Source organism: Ovis canadensis, chromosome 1 (genome assembly GCF_042477335.2).
Source record: "Ovis canadensis isolate MfBH-ARS-UI-01 breed Bighorn chromosome 1, ARS-UI_OviCan_v2, whole genome shotgun sequence".
NCBI lineage: Eukaryota > Metazoa > Chordata > Mammalia > Artiodactyla > Bovidae > Ovis > Ovis canadensis.
The window spans coordinates 165,882,517-165,904,836 of record NC_091245.1 but is presented as its reverse complement, the minus strand read 5'-3'; the positions used below and the strand labels follow the sequence as shown (position 1 = coordinate 165,904,836).

General features: G+C 37.7%; 1 pseudogene; it reads right to left on the bottom strand.

Moving 5' to 3' along the window:
- Window positions 1-16,885: 16,885 nt before the first annotated feature.
- On the bottom strand, window positions 16,886-17,813 carry LOC138430661 (olfactory receptor 5H2-like; annotated as a pseudogene).
- Between the last annotated feature and the right edge of the window lie 4,507 nt (window positions 17,814-22,320).

Here is a 22,320-nt window from a genome sequence, read left to right as displayed (position 1 = left end):
ATGTAGTCCCAAATCACTAATAATTAAAGATTCTCAAACAATATGTGTGTGGGTCTTTTTTAAATCATAAAACTGGCAAGACCAGAAGGGAGATTTTTCTATATATTTCTTGAATATATGCTTATCAAGTATACATATAATATATATATATATTCAGTGAAATTATTGTCACAAGTAAGTGAAAGAATAGAGGAGATAATATAAGTAACTTACCTTGAAAGTATATTAAGAGATTGTAATTAATTAAAAAGAATGGATCTTTAATCAGAATAAACTGAAAAATTTTTTACGTAGGACACATATAACTTGATGTTTAAATCCAGTTTAACTGTTTAACATTCTAGTTCACCAAAACTTATAAAGTCATTTAAATTGTGTTAGGAAGATAATAAATTATTGTTAAAGGGAATAATTCAGTCTTACAGGTATTTTGCTTATTCAGATTTACTCACAGAAAAACATATACAGATAATGTATTCATTGTTTTACATTTTCCACTGTCAGGTTTTTTTTGCATCCTGCAAATCAATCTAAAATTATTATAAATTATACAGTATTTTGACTACTTTATAAAATGAATAATGAATCTTATAGAATTCAGTTTTCTCTTACCCATATCTTGTAAGAAATCATGGAGATCCTTTCAAAGAGTTAGGATTTCTAAGTAGAAAATAATAAAACAGCACTGGAATGACAGTAACACACAGAGCAAGTCCTTGCGTACCCATTCATTTTGGAGGCTTTATTTCCCAAGTTCTGGAAAATGTTGTTTAAATAAACTTGCTTTGAATACAATAGTCAGCAAGTTGTAAAACTGTTTGTTTTTGCCAGAACAGGAAGAAGTGAAGAACTAAAATTCCCAGATAACATACAAGGATTCCCTTTAGGACAAAACTAAGCTTTTCCTCTGGGTATATAGATTTGAACATGTAGAAGTCCAGGTTTTTCCACAGGGCATTATAGCCTTAAAATTGTAAATATCAAGTCATTGTTGGCAGTCCTTGTTTTAACTATTGAAATTGCACTGTTTTCCACCACAGATGACACTTCTGACATATTTATGTAAACTTCAATTTATCTGTAAATTTTGATGCTGTGAGTGCCTTGATCAGTATGTTTTTTTCTGAGCTAATCATCTTGAATTTACTTGGACAAAAGTTCCAGATTCCTTTCAGGAACTGACCCCAAGAAAATTGTCCTCCTGATCAAAATTTAACTCAAATTCCAGACCTACAAGTAACTTTCCACCTTAAGCTGAAAATTGATCAAAAATCTTACTAGGCAAAGTTTGGTGGGAGGAGCAAAGGAAAAAGAAAACAGGGAGACCACAGTGGGAGGTGGCCTAGATCAGTGCTTCTCCAACTTTAATCCTTGTGAATCTCCTGGAAATTTTTCTAAAGTGTAGATTCTATTTTAGTAGGTGAAGAATAAGGCCTGAAGGTCTTCATTTCTATCAAGGTGATGCCTCTGGACATTTGCCATCCTTAGGATCTTCCATAATTGACAGGCCTAGCTTATCAGTGGAGCTAGATTATTAAAGAAACGAAGAATAACAAATGGAGCTGGCATGCAAAGAGAGAAGCAAAAAGGAGCTAGAAGGGAAAGGGAGGCCAGCATTGGTGGGATCACAGAGGATCTGGAGGCGAGGTCAGGGACTTTGCTCTTTACGCATACTAAAAGGAAAATTACTGATGGATTTTGAACATGATGATCACATGTTCTGATCTGACTTTAGTTATTAACAGAGAAGTTGCTATTGAACGTTAATTTTAAAAATGATATTATATATGATAAAATAGTATGATAAGAAAACATTTCGTGTTTTGATATTTGAAAAGTCAAAAAATGTTTAATTTACACTGGAACTTGATTTATAGCTAAGGGAAAAGCAAAGGGCATATTTTCTGTAGATTCATTAATCATTTATCTTATGTCCTACTGCTGCTGCTGCCAAGTCACTTCAGTCGTGTCCGACACTGTGTGACCCCATAGACGGCAGCCCACCAGGCTCCCCGTCCCTGGGATTCTCCAGGCAAGATCACGGGAATGGGTTGCCATTTCCTTCTCCAATGCATGAAAATGAAAAGTGAAAGTGAAATCACTCAGTCCTATGCGATTTTTCACGACCGCATGGACTGCAGCCTATCAGGCTCCTCGGCCCATGGGATTTTCCAGGCAAGAGTACTGGAGTGGGGTGCCATTGCCTTCTCCAATCCTATGTCCTAGTGAAAACTAAATAGGAGATGAAAAACCAAGACAGATTGGACAGAAATCACTGTGAAAACTCAACAGAAGGATGAAGTAAACAATATAATGTGTATCATAGCTTCAACATAACCTATATTATACCCTTCAATTTTGTGTAATTATCTTTTAACTCATTTTGTTGCCTGTATATAAGTACAAAGATTTACATTGCAACTTTCAGTGTGAGTAGTCTTTTTCAATTTTAGCCTTTTTAACGGTGGGTCATGGTATCACACTGTGGTCTTCATTTGCATTTCCCCAATGACAAATTATATTGAGCACATTTTTGTGTTCTTATTTGACATATGTATATGTAGTTTACTAAAGTGTCTGTTTAAACCTTTTGTCCATTTTTTTTTTAAATTTTAAAATCTTTAATTCTTACATGCATTCCCAAACATGAACCCCCCTCCCACCTCCCTCCCCATAACATCTCTCTGGGTCATCCCCCTGCACCAGCCCCAAGCATGCTGTATCCTATGTCAGACATAGACTGGTGATTCAATTCTTACATGATAGTATACATGTTAGAATGCCATTCTCCCAAATCATCCCATCCTCTCCTTCTCCCTCTGAGTTCAAAAGTCCGTTATACACAGCTGTGTCTTTTTTTCCTGTCTTGCATACAGGGTCGTCATTGCCATCTTCCTAAATTCCATATATATGTGTTAGTATACTGTATTGGTGTTTTTCTTTCTGGCTTACTTCACTCTGTATAATTGGCTCCAGTTTCATCCATCTCATCAGAACTGATTCAAATGACTTCTTTTTAACGGCTGAGTAATACTCCATCGTGTATATGTACCACTGCTTTCTTATCCATTCATCTGCTGATGGACATCTAGGTTGTTTCCATGTCCTGGCTATTATAAACAGTGCTGCGATGAACATTGAGGTACATGTGTCTCTTTCAATTCTGGTTTCCTCAGTGTGTATGCCCAGCAGTGGGATTGCTGGGTCATACGGTAGTTCTATTTGCAATTTTTTAAGGAATCTCCACACTGTTCTCCATAGTCGCTGTACTAGTTTGCATTCCCACCAACAGTGTAGGAGGGTTCCCTTTTCTCCACACCCTCTCCAGCATTTATTGCTTGCAGATTTTTGGATCGCAGCCATTCTGACTGGTGTGAAGTGGTACCTCATTGTGGTTTTGATTTGCATTTCTCTAATAATGAGTGATGTTGAGCATCTTTTCATGTGTTTGTTAGCCATCCGTATGTCTTCTTTGGAGAAATGTCTATTTAGTTCTTTGGCCCATTTTTTGATTGGGTCGTTTATTTTTCTGGAATTGAGCTGCATAAGCTGCTTGTATATTTTTGAGATTAGTTGTTTGTCAGTTGCTTCATTTGCTATTATTTTCTCCCATTCAGAAGGCTGTCTTTTCACCTTGCTTATATTTTCCTTTGTTGTGCAGAAGCTTTTAATTTTAATTAGATCCCATTTGTTTATTTTTGCTTTAATTTCCAGAATTCTGGGAGGTGGATCATAGAGGATCCTGCTGTGATTTATGTCGGAGAGTGTTTTGCCTATGTTCTCCTCTAGGAGTTTTATAGTTTCTGGTCTTACATTTAGATCTTTAATCCATTTTGAGTTTATTTTTGTGTGGGGTGTTAGAAAGTGATCTAGTTTCATTCTTTTACAAGTGGTTGACCAGTGTTCCCAGCACCACTTGTTAAAGAGATTGTCTTTACTCCATTGTATATTCTTGCCTCCTTTGTCAAAGATAAGGTGTCCATAGGTGTGTGGATTTATCTCTGGGCTTTCTATTTTGTTCCATTGATCTATATTTCTGTTTTTGTGCCAGTACCATACTGTTTTGATGACTGTGGCTTTGTAGTAGAGCCTGAAGTCAGGCAAGTTGATTCCTCCAGTTCCATTCTTCTTTCTCAAGATTGCTTTGGCAATTCGAGGGGTTTTGTATTTCCATACAAATCTTGAAATGATTTGTTCTAGTTCTGTGAAAAATATGGCTGGTAGCTTGATAGAGATTGCATTGAATTTGTAAATTGCTTTGGGTAGTATACTCATTTCCACTATATTGATTCTTCCGATCCATGAACATGGTATATTTCTCCATCTATTAGTATCCTCTTTGATTTCTTTCATCAGTGTTTTATAGTTTTCTATATATAGGTCTTTAGTTTATTTAGGTAGATATATTCCTAAGTATTTTATTCTTTTCGTTGCAATGGTGAATGGAATTGTTTCCTTAATTTCTTTTTCTACTTTCTCATTATTCGTGTATAGGAATGCAAGGGATTTCTGTGTGTTGATTTTATATCCTGCAACTTTACTATATTCATTGATTAGCTCTAGTAATTTTTGGGTGGAGTCTTTAGGGTTTTCCATGTAGAGGATCATGTCATCTGCAAACAGTGAGAGTTTTACTTCTTCATTTCCAATTTGGATTCCTTTTATTTCTTTTTCTGCTCTGATTGCTGTGGCCAAAACTTCCAGAACTATGTTGAATAGTAGCAGTGAAAGTGGACACCCTTGTCTTGTTCCTGACTTTAGGGGAAATGCTTTCAATTTTTCACCATTGAGGATAATGTTTGCTGTGGGTTTGTCATAGATAGCTTTTATTATGTTGAGGTATGTTCCTTCTATTCCTGCTTTCTGGAGAGTTTTTATCATAAATGGATGTTGAATTTTGTCAAAGGCCTTCTCTGCATCTATTGAGATAATCATATGGTTTTTATTTTTCAATTTGTTAATGTGGTGAATTACATTGATTGATTTGCGGATATTGAAGAATCCTTGCATCCCTGGGATAAAGCCCACTTGGTCATGGTGTATGATCTTTTTAATGTGTTGTTGGATTCTGATTGCTAGAATTTTGTTGAGGATTTTTGCATCTATGTTCATCAGTGATATTGGCCTGTAGTTTTCTTTTTTTGTGACATCTTTGTCAGGTTTTGGTATTAGGGTGATGGTGGCCTCATAGAATGAGTTTGGAAGTTTACCTTCCTCTGCAATTTTCTGGAAGAGTTTGAGTAGGATAGGTGTTAGCTCTTCTCGAAATTTTTGGTAGAATTCAGCTGTGAAGCCGTCTGGACCTGGGCTTTTGTTTGCTGGAAGATTTCTGATTACAGTTTCAATTTCCGTGCTCGTGATGGGTCTGTTAAGATTTTCTATTTCTTCCTGGTTCAGTTTTGGAAAATTGTACTTTTCTAAGAATTTGTCCATTTCTTCCACGTTGTCCATTTTATTGGCATACAACTGCTGATAGTAGTCTCTTATGATCCTTTGTATTTCTGTGTTGTCTGTTGTGATCTCTCCATTTTCATTTCTAATTTTATTGATTAGATTTTTCTTCTTTGCTTCTTGATGAGTCTGGCTAATGGTTTGTCAATTTTATTTATCCTTTCAAAGAACCAGCTTTTGGCTTTGTTGATTTTTGCTATGGTCTCTTTTGTTTCTTTTGCATTTATTTCTGCCCTAATTTTTAAGATTTCTTTCCTTCTACTAACTCTGGAGTTCTCCAATTCTTCCTTTTCTAGTTGCTTTAGTTGTAGAGTTAGGTTATTTATTTGACTTTTTTCTTGTTTCTTGAGGTATGCCTGTATTGCTATGAACTTTCCTCTTAGCACTGCTTTTATAGTGTCCCACAGGTTTTGGGTTGTTGTGTTTTCATTTTCATTAGTTTCTATGCATATTTTGATTTCTTTTTTGATTTCTTCTGTAATTTGTTGGTTATTCAGAAGTGTGTTGTTCGACCTCCATATGTTGGAATTTTTCATAGTTTTTCTCCTGTAATTGAGATCTAATCAATGCATTATGGTCAGAAAAGATGCTTGGAATGATTTCAATTTTTTTGAATTTATCAAGTTTAGATTTATGGCCCAGGATGTGATCTATCCTGGAGAAGGTTCCATGAGCACTTGAAAAAAAGGTGAAATTCATTGTTTTGGGGTGAAATGTCCTATAGATATCAATTAGGTCTAACTGATCTAATGTATCATTTAAAGTTTGTGTTTCTTTGTTGATTTTCTGTTTAGTTGATCTGTCCATAGGTGTGAGTGGGGTATTAAAGTCTCCCACTATTATTGTGTTACTGTTGATTTCCCCTTTCATACTTGTTAGCATTTGTCTTACATATTGCGGTGCTCCTATATTGGGTGCATATATATTTATAATTGTTATATCTTCTTCTTGGATTGTTCCTTTGATCATTATGTAGTGGCCTTCTTTTTCTCTTGTCACAGCCTTTGTTTTAAAGTCTATTTTATCGGATATGAGTATTGCCACTCCTGCTTTCTTTTGGTCTCTATTTGCGTGGTATATCTTTTTCCAGCCCTTCACTTTCAGTCTGTATGTGTCCCTTGTTTTGAGGTGGGTCTCTTGTAAGCAGCATATAGAGGGGTCTTGTTTTTGTATCCATTCGGCCAGTCTTTGTCTTTTGGTTGGGGCATTCAACCCATTTACGTTTAAGGTAATTATTGATAAGTATGATCCTGTTACCATTTACTTTATTGTTTTGGGTTCGGGTTTATACACCCTTTTCGTGTTTCCTGTCTAGAGAATATCCTTTAGCATTTGTTGGAGAGCTGGTTTGGTGGTGCTGAATTCTCTCAGCTTTTGCTTGTCTGTAAAGCTTTTGATTTCTCCTTCGTATTTGAATGAGATCCTTGCTGGGTACAGTAATCTGGGCTGTAGGTTATTGTCTTTCATCACTTTAAGTATGTCTTGCCATTCCCTCCTGGCCTGAAGAGTTTCTATTGAAAGATCAGCTGTTATCCTTATGGGAATCCCCTTGTGTGTTATTTGTTGTTTTTCCCTTGCTGCTTTTAATATTTGTTCTTTGTGTTTGATCTTCGTTAATTTGATTAATATGTGTCTTGGGGTGTTTCGCCTTGGGTTTATCCTATTTGGAACTCTCTGTGTTTCTTGGACTTGGGTGATTATTTCCTTCCCCATTTTAGGGAAGTTTTCAACTATTATCTCCTCAAGGATTTTCTCATGATCTTTCTTTCTGTCTTCTTCTTCTGGGACTCCTATAATTCGAATGTTGGAGCGTTTCATATTGTCCTGGAGGTCTCTGAGATTGTCCTCATTTCTTTTAATTCGTTTTTCTTGTTTCCTCTCTGATTCATTTATTTCTACCATTCTATCTTCTATTTCACTAACCCTATCTTCTGCCTCCGTTATTCTACTATTTGTTGCCTCCAGAGTGTTTCTGATCTCATTTATTGCGTTATTCATTATATTTTGACTCTTTTTTATTTCTTCTAGGTCCTTGTTAAACCTTTCTTGCATCTTCTCAATCCTTGTCTCTAGGCTATTTATCTGTGATTCCATTTTGATTTCAAGATTTTGGATCATTTTCACTATCAATATTCGGAATTCCTTCTCCGGTAGATTCCCTACTTCTTCCTCTTTTGTTTGGTTTGGTGGGCAACTCTCCTGTTCCTTTACCTGCTGAGTATTCCTCTGTCTCTTCATCTTGGTTATATTGCTGCGTTTGGGGTGGCTTTTTTATATTCTGGTAATTTGTGGAGTTCTCTTTATTATGGAGCTTCCTCACTGTGGGTGGGGTTCTATCAGTGGCTTGTCAAGGTTTCCTGGTTAGGGAGGCTTGTGTTGGAGTTCTGGTGGGTGGAGCTGGGTTTCTTCTCTCTGGAGTGCAGTGGAGTGACCAGTTATGGGTTATGAGACATCAAAGGTTTTGGAATAATTTTGAGCTGCCTGTATATTGAAGCTCAGGGGAGTGTTCCTGTGTTGCTGGAGAATTTGAGTGGTATGTCTTGTTTTGGAACTTGTTGGCCCTTAGGTGGAGCTTGGTTTCAGTGTAGGTATGAAGGCTTTTGATGAGCTCCTATTGCTTAATGTTCCCTGAATTCAAGAGTTCTCTAATGTTTTCAGGCTTTGGATTTAAGCCTCCTGCTTCTGGTTTTCAGTTTTAATTTTACAGTAGCCTCTAGACTTCTCCATCTATACAGCTCCAATGATAAAACATCTAGGTTAAAGATGAAAAGTTTCTCCACATTGAGGGACACTCAGAGAGGTTCACTGAGTTACAAGGAGAAGAGAAGATGGAGGGGGTAGTTAGAGATAACTGGAATGAGATGCGGTGAGATCGAAAGAGGAGAGAGCAAGCTAGCTAGTAGTCACTTCCTTATGTGCGCTCTATAGTCTGGACTGCTCAGAGGTATTTACAGAGTTATACGGGGAAGAGGAGAGGGAGGAAGTAGACAGAGGTGACCAGGAGGATAAGAGAGGGGAATGAGAAGGAGAGAGACAAATCCTGCCAGTAACCAGTTCCTTAGGTGTTCTCCACCGTCTGGAACACACGGAGATTCACAGAGTTGGATAAAAAAAGAGATGGGGGAGGAAAGAGACAGAGGCCACCTGGTGGAGAAAAAGGAGAGTCCAAAGGAGGAGAGGGTGGTCAAGCCAGTAATCTTGCTCTCAGGTAAACTTGGGTAGTGAAGTTTGGGTTTTTAAATGTACAAAATTGACAACAAAAACCTAAGAGCAAAGATTAAAAATCTAGAGTAGAGGTTGGATTTTCAAAGATACAATATTAAAGAAAAGCAGAAGGAAAAAGGAAGAAAGAAAAAAAAAACAAGAATTATTAAAAACAAACAAACAAAAAAAAAAAAAACACCAAAAAACAAAAAACCACCAACAACCATCCAGAGACTATATATGGTGTTTGCCTTAAAAAAAAAAAAAAAAGTCTATTTTTTTAAAAAAATAGTAATAGTTGGTTATAGAAATAAAAATTAGAGGAGAAATAGAAGACTTAACAATTGAAAAAAGTTAGGAAAAAAAAAAAGAAAAAAGAAAAAACAAACCAAAAACAAAAAACAACAACAAAAAAAGGAATGATTTTAAAAATAGTAAAAATATATCTGACCCTTCTCTGATGTGGGCCGTGTGGGATCACTTCCAAGGTGGTTCCCTCTGTTTAACTTCTTCTGTTTGCTGGTTTTTTAGGCTCACTAGTTCAGTCGCACTGTGGGGATGCTGCAGACAAATAGCGCTGTTGTGTGTCTCAGCCCCGTTTGACTTGTCTCACGGCGCACAAACCGCTCTGGCTCTACGATGCTCAACCGGGAACCATCTGGGGCCGGCCCTAGGCTGCGTGCACTTCCCCGGTCCAAGCCGCTCAGGTTCGGCGCTCAGGCAGCCCTCAGAGGCACAGATTCGGCTGGGACTGCGCTTTGTGCCCTTCCCAGGTCCGAGTAGCTCAGGAGTTTGGCGAGCGCGATCGCCGCGGCTTGTCACCTTTTCTGCCGCTGCTGCTCAGCTTTCTGGGTGGACCGCTGGCGCACCCCGTGAGGCAGATTGTGACTGTCCAGCACCCCCAGAAGTCTTAGCAAAGGAGCCTGCTTGCAGTTAGGTAAGTAAAGTCTCTCCGGGTCTGCAATTGCCCCTTTCCAGTCCTTACGGCTCTGGCTGCCTGTCCCCGGTGGGGGATGGTCTGCAGCCGGCTTTTTCTGTTCCGTCCTTTGTTCTGTGCTCGGTCCTGGCAGTGTCTTATGTTCGAGCTTTTCGCGTGGTAGCTATCCCACAGTCTGGTTTGCTAGCCCAAGTTAGATTGTTCTGGTTGCACGTGGGGCGTTCCTGCCCGATTCTTACAAAGCACCGCAGCCCGCGCCTCCCGCGCGTCCCTGCCCTGCCCCCACTTCCCAATGGCGGATGCAGGCGTCTGTGCTGCTTTTCCACTGGGGGAGTTACTGTTGGGCTTGTAATCTCTTGGTTTTAATTATTTATTTATTTTTCCTTCCTGTTATGCTGCCCTCTGTGTTTCCAAGGCTCGCCACAGACTCAGCAGGGAGAGTGTTTCCTGGTGTTTGGAAACCTCTCTTCTTAAAATTCCCTTCCCGGGACAGGCTTCCCTTCCCGGGACGGAGCTCCCTCCCCACCTCCTTTGTCTCCTTTTTCATCTTTTATATTTTTTCCTACCTGTTTTTGAAGACAATGGTCTGCTTTTCTGGTTGCCTGATGTCCTCTGCCAGCCTACAGAAGTTGTTTTGTGGAGTTTGCTCGGCGTTGAAATGTTCTTTTGAGGAATTTGTGAGGGAGAAAGTGGTCTTCCTGTCCTATTCCTCCGCCATCTTTTGGAACCTCTTTTGTCCATTTTTAATGGAGTTATATATTTTCTTATTTTGGGGTTTTGAGGAATTTTCATATATCCTGGATACAAGCCTTTTATCACACGTATGATTTACAAATATTTCCTTTCTTTTCTTCCCACAAGATATTATACTGGTCCGTTATGCTGATTGGACCTAGTGAGCAAGAAATAGAAACTACTTTATACTTATTGGTGGATATTTGCATAAGAGTAGATGAGAAATAAATTCAACAAATTTCAAGGCCCATTTAACTTAGTGAAATTCCTTGGGGATCAGTTGTGTGGGTCCGGTAGAGGTACACCTTCACACGTGATGGATAAATTGTTGCATCTGGCCCATCCTGCAACCAAAACAGACACAGAACACTTAGTGGGCCACTGTGGATTTTGGAGGCAGCATCATCCTCACTGGTTGCAAGGAACCAGAAAAACTTCTGCTTTTGAGTGTAGTTCAGAACAGGAGAAGTATTTGTAAAAGGACTGCCTGTTGTGCTACTTAGGTCATATGATCCAGCAGAAAAAAAAAAATGGTGCTTGGAGTGGTAGTGGCAGATAGGGATGCTGTTTGGAATCCTTGGCAGGCCTCTAAAGGGATAAAAAACAGTGTAGACCTTAGGTTTGAGGCAAATCCTTTATCCCACTTTGAATTGTGGCCTAATGGAGTGTGGCATGAGTGCTGTCAATAGTCAGTAGAGAAAGAGATTGCCTGGACCTGGTTTACAGATGATTCTACAAAATATGCACACACTATCTGAGTGCACAATTGTAGCACCATTACCACTCTCAGTGACATCTCTGGAGGAGAGCAGTGATGGAAAATCCTCCCAATGGACAGAACTTTGAGCAGTTCACCTGGTTGTTCACTTTCCTAGAAAAAGAAATGGCCTGATAGATGATGATATAATGGCTCAAGGGTTTTAGAAAATGGTTTGGCTGATGATCAGGGATTTTGAAGCAGTATTACTGGAAGATTGATGCCAAGGAAATATGGAAGAAATATATGGATAGATCTTTATAAATGCATTAAGATATTTGTGCCCCATGTGACTGCTCAGTAAAGGATGATTTCAGCAATGGAGGACTTTGATAATTAAGTGGATAGGATGACCCATTCTCAGATACCAGTCAAACTCTTTCTATAGCTACCCCATCATCACAAAATAGGCTTTGGAAAAAAGGTGCCATAGTGCTAGGAATGGAAATTATGTATAGTCTCAGCAACATGGACTTCCACTCACTGTGGCCAGCTAGTCTAAGGTCATTTTGAGTGCCTTTTCTTCCAGCACAGAGACCAACACAGAGGCCCTGATACTGCATCACTCATTTAGGTGATCAGCCAGCCACCTGCTGGAGTGTTGATTGCATTGGACAATTTTCCATCATGGAAGGGTGTTTTGTTATTATTAGAATAGATGCTTGCTCTAGATAAAGATTCTTCATTGCTGGCAGTGCTTCTGCCAAAACAACCATCTTTGGACTAACAAGATTCCTTATCCACGCTGATGGTAATTCATATTGTGTGCATTTATCTTATCAAGGAACTCACTTCACAGCAAATGAAATGTGATAATGCCGCCAATATTATGGCGTACCTTACCTTGAACCACTAATGAGATCCTGACTAGTTAGTTCACAATTCACACTAAGAATTACTGTTCTAGATTTGATGTGTTTGTTTTTACCTGACTCCTTAACTGTTGATTCTTTTAACACAGACTAGTACAATCTCAACAATTTCTCAACAGTCCAGAGTATTGTAAACTGATGAGGAAAAAAAAGTTTATCATGTATATGGAGAGGAACTATGGATTCTTTTTTCTCTCTGGGTTAAACAAATTAATACACCTTCATAATAAAGTGTATTTCAATGGTGTTTAGCATTTCCAATAGATAGTTTAATCCAATATCAGCAGGTAAATAACCTTAGCATTGTGATATTATACATTGTATCTAAATACCATTAAAGAGTACGCATGTAATTTCATAGGATCTTTTTGAAGAATTCTGCAGGCTTTGTGCAAGTTCATACTTCACATCTTTTCCAACATGCTACTGAAATGACATATATGATATGCAAAATTTTTTTCATATAGGATATGAAAAAAAATTGTAACAGAAATGAGAATGGGAACATATCAGTGAAGAGAAGCGTTGAGTTTCTACAAGGCATAAAATAGAATTTTTCTTAAAGACATATCAGAACAGAAGAATCCATAGATTACGCATGTTCAAGAGAAGGCTACACAGGAAGCCTGAGTTTCTGAGAGACCTCCAGTGCCTGCTTCATACCCACCCAATATAAAAGGACTTGACAGGTAACAAAGCATGCTTATATACTCACAGCTTGATGTCAGTGCTTTCATTCAAACAAAAGACCAATTAGGCAAGCAAACCTTTATCATCATAAAACAAACACATATCATTTGCTTTTATTAGTCATATAGTCTTTGACTCATAACTATATAGGTATTAACAAGCAGAAATTTAACTAAATTAAAAGAAAAATCAGAACAATGGGAATATTATACAGCAAAAAAAAAAAAAGAATGCATTATGCTGCTAAGTCACTTCAGTCGTGTCCGACTCTGTGCGACCCCATAGATGGCAGCCCACCAGGCTCCCATCCTTGGGACCCTCCAGGCAAGAGTACCGGAGAGGGTTGCCATTGCCTTCTCCAATGCATGAAAGTGAAAAGGGAAAGGGAATTCACTCAGTCATGCCCAACTCTTCGCGGCCCCATGGACTGCAGCCCACCAGGCTCCTCCGTCCATGGGATTTTCCAGGCAAGAGTACTGGAGTGGGGTGCTGTTGCCATGGACACATGCAAATGCATAGATTCCCTAGTGAAAAATAAGGAAAGCATACTTTTCACTCCCTTTCTGGGGCTTGGGGTATCCCTTAAGAAGCAAAAGGAAGGCTGATGATCTGATCTAATCTTGTGACCTGAACCTCCAAAAACATGTAATGATGCTTTTTGTTGTAAATATTTATTTGGTTTGTATTTTTAATCCAAATGTCTAACTAAGGAACTTCACCCTGATACTTTGTCATGCTCTATCTCTGGAGCTGATCCTCCTGCTAAGAAGAACAAGATTAATTCACTTTAGGTGTATGATTCTTGTGATCATCTTGAAAGAAATATATGAAGGCGCATTTACATAGAGTGGCCATCCCAGGCCTAGTAATCTCTGTAGGCTCATTGCGAGATTGAAAATAAGTGATGCACTCTATACTAAAAAAAGCTTGTAGGCCAAAAATAAGAATTACATAATGTCATCTGTGGCCTAAAAGAATAAATGTTTCAAATGAGGGAGTATTTTTATTCTCTTTGAGGTAATCGGAAATGCATCATGGAAGCTGTAACATTTAAGACAGATCTTGAAGAAAGGACCATTACAATTGCAAATAAAGACAGGTGTTCCTGGAGGGAGCATTCTCACTGGAAAGCCCTGTAGTAACAAAACCATGTACCTGTGAGGAAGGTTTGTCCAAAGGCTTCCAGTAATTCATTTGCATATAATATAGTGTCCATTAGGAGAATTGTGGAAGAAGAGATGCTATATATATATAATCGGTACATATTTGTAAATAAATAAACATATCCATGTGCATAAAGAGAGTTCTAGATTGGTATACCATATACATGGGCTTCTTTGGTGGCTCATATGGTAAAGAATATGCCTACAATGCAGGAGACCTGGGTTTGATCCCTTGGTCAGGAAGATCCCCTGGAGAAGGGAATGGCTACCCACTTCAGTATTCTTGCCTGGAGAATTTATAATCTGGTAGTGATGAAAATCCATTAAAAGTTATTAAACAGGAATATTATTTACTCAGAGCTCTATTTATAAAAAAGCATCTGAGAGCAAAATTTGGGAAGAGACTCAACAGGATGTAGGATAAGTAATAAGATTATTGTAAATGATAGAGGTCAATAGTTTTCAGGTGAGGGCCTCAGTGGTTTCAATAGACTGAGTATAGAATAAGTGGTGAGATTGGAAGGTCAGGGTTGGACCCAAAGACAAATCATTTGTTACTTTTAGAGTATGAGTGTGATGAAAACTACATTTAGGGACTTTGGGGGGACCAAACATGCAAACTCTTGCTCTTTTTCATGTTTGCCACCACTGAATACACTGATATTTTATCAGGCACATTATTTGAACTCTGGTAGTCTTGATGAAAGTGAAAGAGAAGAGTGAAAAATCTCTAAAATTCAACATTCAAAAAACTAAGACCATGGCATCTGGCCCCATGACTTCATGGCAAATACATGGGGAAAAAATGGAAATAATGGCAGATTTTATTTTCTTGGGTTCCACAATCACTGTGGATGGTGACTACAGCTATGAAATTAAAAGATGCTTGCTCTTTGGAAGGAAAGTTATGATGAACCTAGACAGTGTATTAAAAAATAAAAGGCAGAGGCGTCACTTTGCCAACAAAGGATCTGTACAGTCAAAGCTATGGTTTTTCCAGTAGTCATGTATAGATGTAAGAGTTGGAGCATAAAGAAGGCCTAACAATGAATAACTGATGCTTTTGAACTTTGGTGCTGGAGAAGACTCTTGAAAGTCCCTTGGACAGCAAGGAGATCAAACCAGTCAATCCTAAAGGAAATCTACACTGAATATTCCTTGGAATGACTAATGCTGAAGGTGAAGCTCCAGTACTTTGGCCACTGATGCAAAGAGCCAACTCATTGAAAAAGACCCTGATGCTGGGAAAGATTGAGGGCAGAAAAGGTGGTGACAAAGGATGAGACGGTTGGATGGCCTCACTGACTTAGTGGACATGAGTTTGAGCAAACTCCGGGAGATAGTGAAGGACAGGGAAGCCTGGTGTGCTGCATTCCATGGGGTCACTAAGAGTCAGACATGACTGAGTGACTGAACAACAACAATATGCATTTTTGGGCTTCCCAAAATGGTAAAGAATCTGCCTGCCAATGCAGGAGATGTGGGCTAGATCCAAGAGTCTGGAAGATTCCCTGGAGAAGGAAATGGCAACCCATTCCAGTAATTCTTGCCTGGGAAATACCTTGGATAGAGGGGCCTGGGGGGCTGTGGTCCATGGGATCACTAACAGTTGGACTTAGTGACCAAACAAAAACAAAACTATGCATTTTAAGCAGCTTGTTCTTAACAACACATTCTAATAATCTATACATATTTCTTTTTTTTCCGATCAGTTTCATTATTTTAAAATTGTAGAAAGGTTAAAACTATTTCCTTCTTATCCCTCCTCTTCCCTTTTTCTCTCTATGGCCATCCCAGTTAAATCTACAATTTCATCCCTTAGCTTTGTGATTCAGTAAAGCTTCTCAGATTACCCTATTAGATACAAACACAACTGGACATGACCTTTCAAGATACCATAGACACTGAGAGGCATCTTCCCTCTACTAGTTATGCATAGACAGACTTTGGTGAAGAACATTCTTATACAGTTTTGCCTAACTTTCCCTGCTTTAACTCCTTTCTGAAGTTTTTAAATGTCCTTACCATTTCTGTTAGTTTCTCTGTGAGATATGACAATTGAAACCCTACAAAAAGTGAAATTCATCATGCTCCAAATAGAGTGGAATGGAAGACATTTTGATGGCTGGCAGAATTCCTGATATTTGCCTCTAGGGGGGTTCATGTTTGGGAATGCATGTAAGAATTAAAGATTTTAAAATTTAAAAAATAAAAAACTAAAAATTAAAAAAAAAAAAGAAAAAAAAAAAAAAAAGAAACCTGCCTCCACTGTGAAGTTAAATGTGATATGAATCTCAGGCTGCACAGCTCTATTGTTATCAAAAACATCATATTCAAATTCTTTTCAGAGTTGAATATACCACTATGGTATTTAATGTGTTTGTGAAGCTACATTGAGAACATATGTGTAAACTATTTTGTTTTCCTCTTAAATTATTCTAGTATGACTTAAATACTTGATGAAAAATTTTTTCTATGTGTTTCAGTAATATATAAACTTTTTAAGATGTTATTAATACTCTCAGTTTCAATCGTTAAAGCTCTAGGGCAATGATTAGTGTGAAACCTTTGAGCATTAATCAATATAAAGTAACATCTAAACATCTAATCTATACAATTTTTTGACTTTTAATTAAGTAGTAAGTATATTAATGTATGGATGTGAGAGTTGGACTGTGAAGAAAGCTGAGTGCCAAAGAATTGATGCTTTTGAGCTGTGGTGTTGGAGAAGACTCTTGAGAGTCCCTTGGACTGTAAGGAGATCCAACCAGTCCATTCTAAAGGAGATCAGTCCTGGGTGTCCTTTGGAAGGACTGATGATAAAGCTGAAACTCCAATACTTTGGCCACCTCATGTGAAGAGTTGACTCATTGGAAAAGACTCTGATGCTGGGAGGAATTGGGGGCAGGAGGATGAGAATGAGATGGCTGGATGGCATTACCAACTCAATGGACATGAGTTTGGGTGAACTCCGGGAGTTGGTGATGGACAGGAAGGCCTGGCGTGCTGCGATTCATGGGGTCGCAAAGAGTCGGACACAACTGAGCAACTGAACTGAAGTATATTAATATGAGATCTAAGCATTTCTCTTTAACATTTTTGCCAGTGAATCTATGACTTTCTTATTTCTCAAACTGTAGATGATTGGATTTAACAGCGGAATTATGACCATATAAAACAGAGAGTCCATCATATTTTGATCATCTGCTTGTGCAGATCCAGGGCGCACATACATAAAGAGAAGAGGCCCATAGTATAAACAGACAGACAGGAGATGAGCTCCACAGGTAGAGAAGGCCTTCCTTATACCTTGTACAGACTTCTTTTTTAAGACTGTAAGAAGAATAAGTGTGTAAGAGAAAAGAACAGTAAGAATAGTGAACACCTGTATTGACCCAGAGAAAATAAATACCATCAGAAAATTAATGGAAGGATCAGTACAGGAAATCTTAAATAATGGTACAATGTCACAGTAAAAGTGATGTATTATGTTAGAATTACAGAAGGTCAATCTCAATAAAAAAGCATTATGAAGTATGGCATGAAAAAGACCACCTGAAAATGATGAAATTAATAGCTGAATGCATAGTCTTTTGGTCATAATAACTGGGTAAAGTAATGGTTTGCATATGGCCACATAGCGATCATATGCCATTGTTGCCAGCAGAAAACATTCTGTGGTTACACTGACTGCAAAGGAAAAAAATTGTATCTTACATTCAGTGAGAGACATCATTTTGCTCTTTGCAAAGAAATTGACCAGCAACTGGGGCGTCACTGTGGATGATATCCAGGCATCCACAAAAGCCAGGTTCCCAAGGAATAAGTACATGGGAATGTGAAGGTGAGGATCATTGCAGATGAGAGCAATCAAACCAAGATTTCCCAAGATGGTGATAAGATATATCATCAAAAACAGCAGTAACGGGAATTTGCCATTCTGGTTGATATACGAGTCCTGTGAGAATAAATTCTGTCAGCGATGTTGCATTTTCCTTTTCCATGTCCTCACTGAGTGTTACCTGAAATGAAATGGAGAAAATGATTTTTTTTAAGTCACAAGGAATTTAAAACATGAAGATATGTGGAAGAGAGTTGAAATAAAGCATGCATATTAGAATGCTCTCTTAAGTTTGTTATTATCTTTGAAATGAATGAGGTCTCTTTGGTTGAAATAAAAATAAATACAATTCAAAAAATGTGAAACAGTGAACACATTCAGAAAAATGAAAAATTCTAAATATGTGATAAATGTTTGAGCATAGAGTTGAGTGTAATAGGGAAATTCTGTCTGAAACATGGCTATAGGTTCAGGGAAAAGAAGCTTGATGGATCTGGGTAATAAATTGAATGTCATGTGAAGGATCTTGAACACTATTCATCAGGTAATAAATATGCACTGAAAATAAGAGATGGGAGTGGCACTCTCATGGGAGAGTTTTTAAAATAAATATATATTTCCATAGAAATTGGCTGCAGAAATGAAAAAGTAAAATCAGGAATAAAAGTCAGGAAGCTGTTGCTACTGTCCATTAATTTCCAAACCAGATTACACCAGATAAACATTTGCTAAGCAACTTTTTGGGCAAAATATAAATGATAAAGTTTTACTGTAAAAATTGATTTAGTGGTTCAGAATGAAGTATAATGATCTGTGTTTTAAACTTACTTTTCAAGTGATTAAAATACATATGAAGTAACTAGTCCTTGGGTGAAGTGATATTCGGAGTGATGAAAAGGGTGAAGACGTAGATACAAAAGATTTCAGAGTGAGCTGCTGCTACTGCTAAGTCGCTTCAGTTGTGTCCTACTCTGTGCGACCCCATAGACGGCAGCCCACCAGACTCCCCCATCCCTGGTATTCTCCAGGCAAGAACATTGGAGTGGGTTGCCATTTCCTTCTCCAATGCATGAAAGTGAAAAGTGAAAGTGAAGTTGCTCAGTTGTGCCCAATTTTTCATGACCCCATGGACTGCAGCCTACCAGGCTCCTCCGCCCATGGGATTTTCCAGGCAAGAGTATTGGAGTGGGGTGCCATTGCAGAGTCACCTAATACTGAATGTGAAGATGGTTGTCAGTGAAGAATAGAGAGGGGTCTCTTGGTGCTTGAGTAGATTTTCATTGAAAATAGGTTGATAACTCTTATGCAGGGACCAGCTTGTGGAGATAGTGATCTCTGAACATCTAAGTGATATACTTTGTGGTATGAGTTTTCCTTGAGTTTATTAGAAATAAACGTCTTGGGAGTGATTGAGGGTAGCTTAGAGCATACCGGTATATGACATCTTTATTAGAGAATGTGCACCAAGTGAAGGAGGAGAGTGAAAATGAAACATAAGAAAGTATATTAAAGAGGTTATAGAGGATTTATGTCATTTTTTTTGTATAGCCAATATCTGACCCTCTTTTCCACCCTCCTGCCACTGGTGGCAGGTACCTACCACCTACTCTGGAATCCCAGAGAATCAGAAACTGATTTTTCCATTCTTCTTGCACCTAGAGTGAGGGGACATGATGTAAATTTGGCAAGTCAAACCCACCTACAGTGGATTTGAAATTTAGAGAGAAAGAGTGACAAAGGGACAAGGACAAAAAGTTTTCTTTGCTAAGGCGGCCATGGCAGCAATGGAAGGCTTCAGAAAATGCATCCGGCACCCACACCAGTGTCGTTGTCAGTACGATCAGTGGCATCAAAGCCAGCACCAGTGACAACAGCTCTCAAGGAGCTAATATTGGGACATGATTTTGGTTGTTGATTGGCTGCCTTTCTTCCTTCTGTTGCTGCCATTTTCCCAACAGATTCCTCTAATCTCACTAGCATTTCTGTGTTAAAGAAAATTTCTACTCAAGAAAGCATTTCATGTTGGAACCAGTAGCCCTGTTTGTCAGTGTTAAAGACAGGGAAAGACCAGAAGAGCAGAATGATCAGGAAATCAAGGGGAAACTGGAGATACAAGGGTTGTGAACATAAAGAGATGAAAGATACTCAAGAAGATCAAAGAAGTGTATAGTGTCAGTTGCCAAAATAAATGAACTGATGAGACATGGAGTGAATAAATGTCATTGAGTATGAAAATTAAGAGACTTTAGTGAGAGTAGTTTCCATTATGTGATGGAGTTGATACCAGAGAGTAATGAAAAGAACACGTAGCACAATAGTGACAAGGCTGAAGCAGAGAATCCAAGATCTGGAGAACAATCTATTGTTCTACTCACCGTAGACAGATATAAAATTTTTTTCCTGTAGATAATTTTTTTTAAGTTTTCAAGAAAAGGAGAGGAAGGCATCAAGAAGAGAAAGGAAGCAGGAGAATTGGAAAGATAAATTTGGGTGGGTGAAAAATTCACAAGATGAAAGAAGAGAACTAGGCATAGACACATAAGACAAGCCACAGAAGAGAAGAAAGGATATGTAGGAGGAAGACTGAAGGCAGTAAAAAGGGAAAGGCTAAGATGTAGGCATTAAATGTTTACCTTATATCTGGTTTTCATTAAGAACTGTCAACCATGGGAATCCTTTGTTTTTCTTTTATTCAAAATTTCATTTTTGTATGAAATTTTTATATGAAATAGATTTTCATCTTAAATTTTACCTTAGAAACTTTGTGATGCCCGTAAGTATACTATTTCTGCTTATAAAGCTCTTTCCATATTTGAGTTGGTTTATCTTTGTTATTACATTGGTTAGAACTGCATTTCTCTAGAAGTCCTCCTGGTTTTACTTGACACGCTTTTCTCCATCAGATTATTTTTGGCAGAATAAAATTGAGCAAAATACTGACACTTAGTTTAGGCTACATAAATAATCAGCAACAGTATTTACAGTTGTTAATTTTATTTTGAATGGGCTTCCTTCTATGCAATCCTAAGTCACTAAATAATTGAAAATTCTCAAACTCAAATATATATGTGGATCCTTTATTCAGAAATGCTGGAAATAGCAGTGGAAGAGCATTTTCTGCATATTTCCTGATAACATGTATATAAAATGTTCAAATAAAGTATTGTCAGAAGTATGTGAAAGATAAAGGGGTTAAAATTTAAGTGACTTAGAAATTTTATTCAAAGAATGTCATCAATTAAATAAAATGTATTTTTCATTAAGAATAACTGGAGAGAATTCATAGCTGCTAATCATTATGAAGTGATATTTAAATACTGTTTAAGTTGTTTAATTTTCAATTTGTAAAAATTTATCTCATGAAGTCATTATAATTATGTTCACAGATAATAAAACATTTTCTGTGTTTAGGCAGTAATCCAGGCTTACAATCATTTTGCTTGTTTAGGGTATAGTCATTAAAATAAAATACATATATTATTCACTATTTGTTTTTCATATTCACCTGGCTTTATTAGCATCTTGTAAATCCAACCTAATATTATTGTGAATTCCTTAGAATTCTAACTTTATATGTAAAGAACAATATGTAAAGAATAGTAAATATTACAAAAGTATTTTCTCTTACCCATCTTGTAAGAAATTTTTTAAATGCTTCAAAATGTTAAACATTCTAAAATAGAAAAAAATATAATAGTGCAGGAATGGCAATAACACAGGTTGCAGTTATTTGCACACTGATTCATTTTGGAGGCTTTATTTTCCAAGCACAGGAAAATGCTCTTAATATACATTTGCTTCAAAGCCAAGAGTCAACTAGTTGTGTAACTGTGTGCTTTTGTCCAAAGAGGAAGGAGTGAAGAACTAAAATTCCCCTAGTAGTGCCCAAGAATTCCCTTTAGGACAAAACCAAGCTGTTCCTCTGGGAACTGTAGATTTGAGCATTCAAGGGAAGTCCAGGTTGCCCGAGAGAGCATTATAGCCTGTGAAATCACAAACATCAAGTTATTGTAGACAGTTCCAGTTTTAACAGTTGATAATTGCATATTATGTCACTACTTTCCACCAGGTATGATGTTTCTGGAATGTTTGTGCAAAGCCCATTTTATCTGTAAAATGTTACTTTGTGTACTCTGATTAGTATGGTCTTGCCTGAGCTAATCATGATTTTAATGAGGCCACCATTGTAGATTCCCTTCAGGAGCCAATAGTTGTCTTCCTCATGCAAAGTGCAGCTCACCTTCCAGACCTATAGGAAACTTGCCTCTTAACCTTAAATCTGATGAACAATCTTACTAAGCAAAAATCACTGAAGGAACAAGGGAAAACAAAGACAAAGATCTCAATGGGAGGTGCCTGGGTCAGTGCTTCAAAAACTTTAATGCCTCTGAATCTCCTGTAAATATTGTTTAAAGCAGATTATTTTTCGGTGGGGTTCTATGAGGTGTGTGGCTCTTCACATCTAACAAGGTAATGTCTGTGAAAGCTTGTGATACACAGGGCACTTGCCATACACAGGATACTCCTTTGTCATTGGAGGACGTAGAAAATTACAGGGCATTTATTATTGGAGTCACATAAAATGAAATTTCAGAAGTAAATTTACTGGATATAAAATGAATAAGATTTAAGGATGTAATATACAGTGTAGGAAATATAACCAATATAAT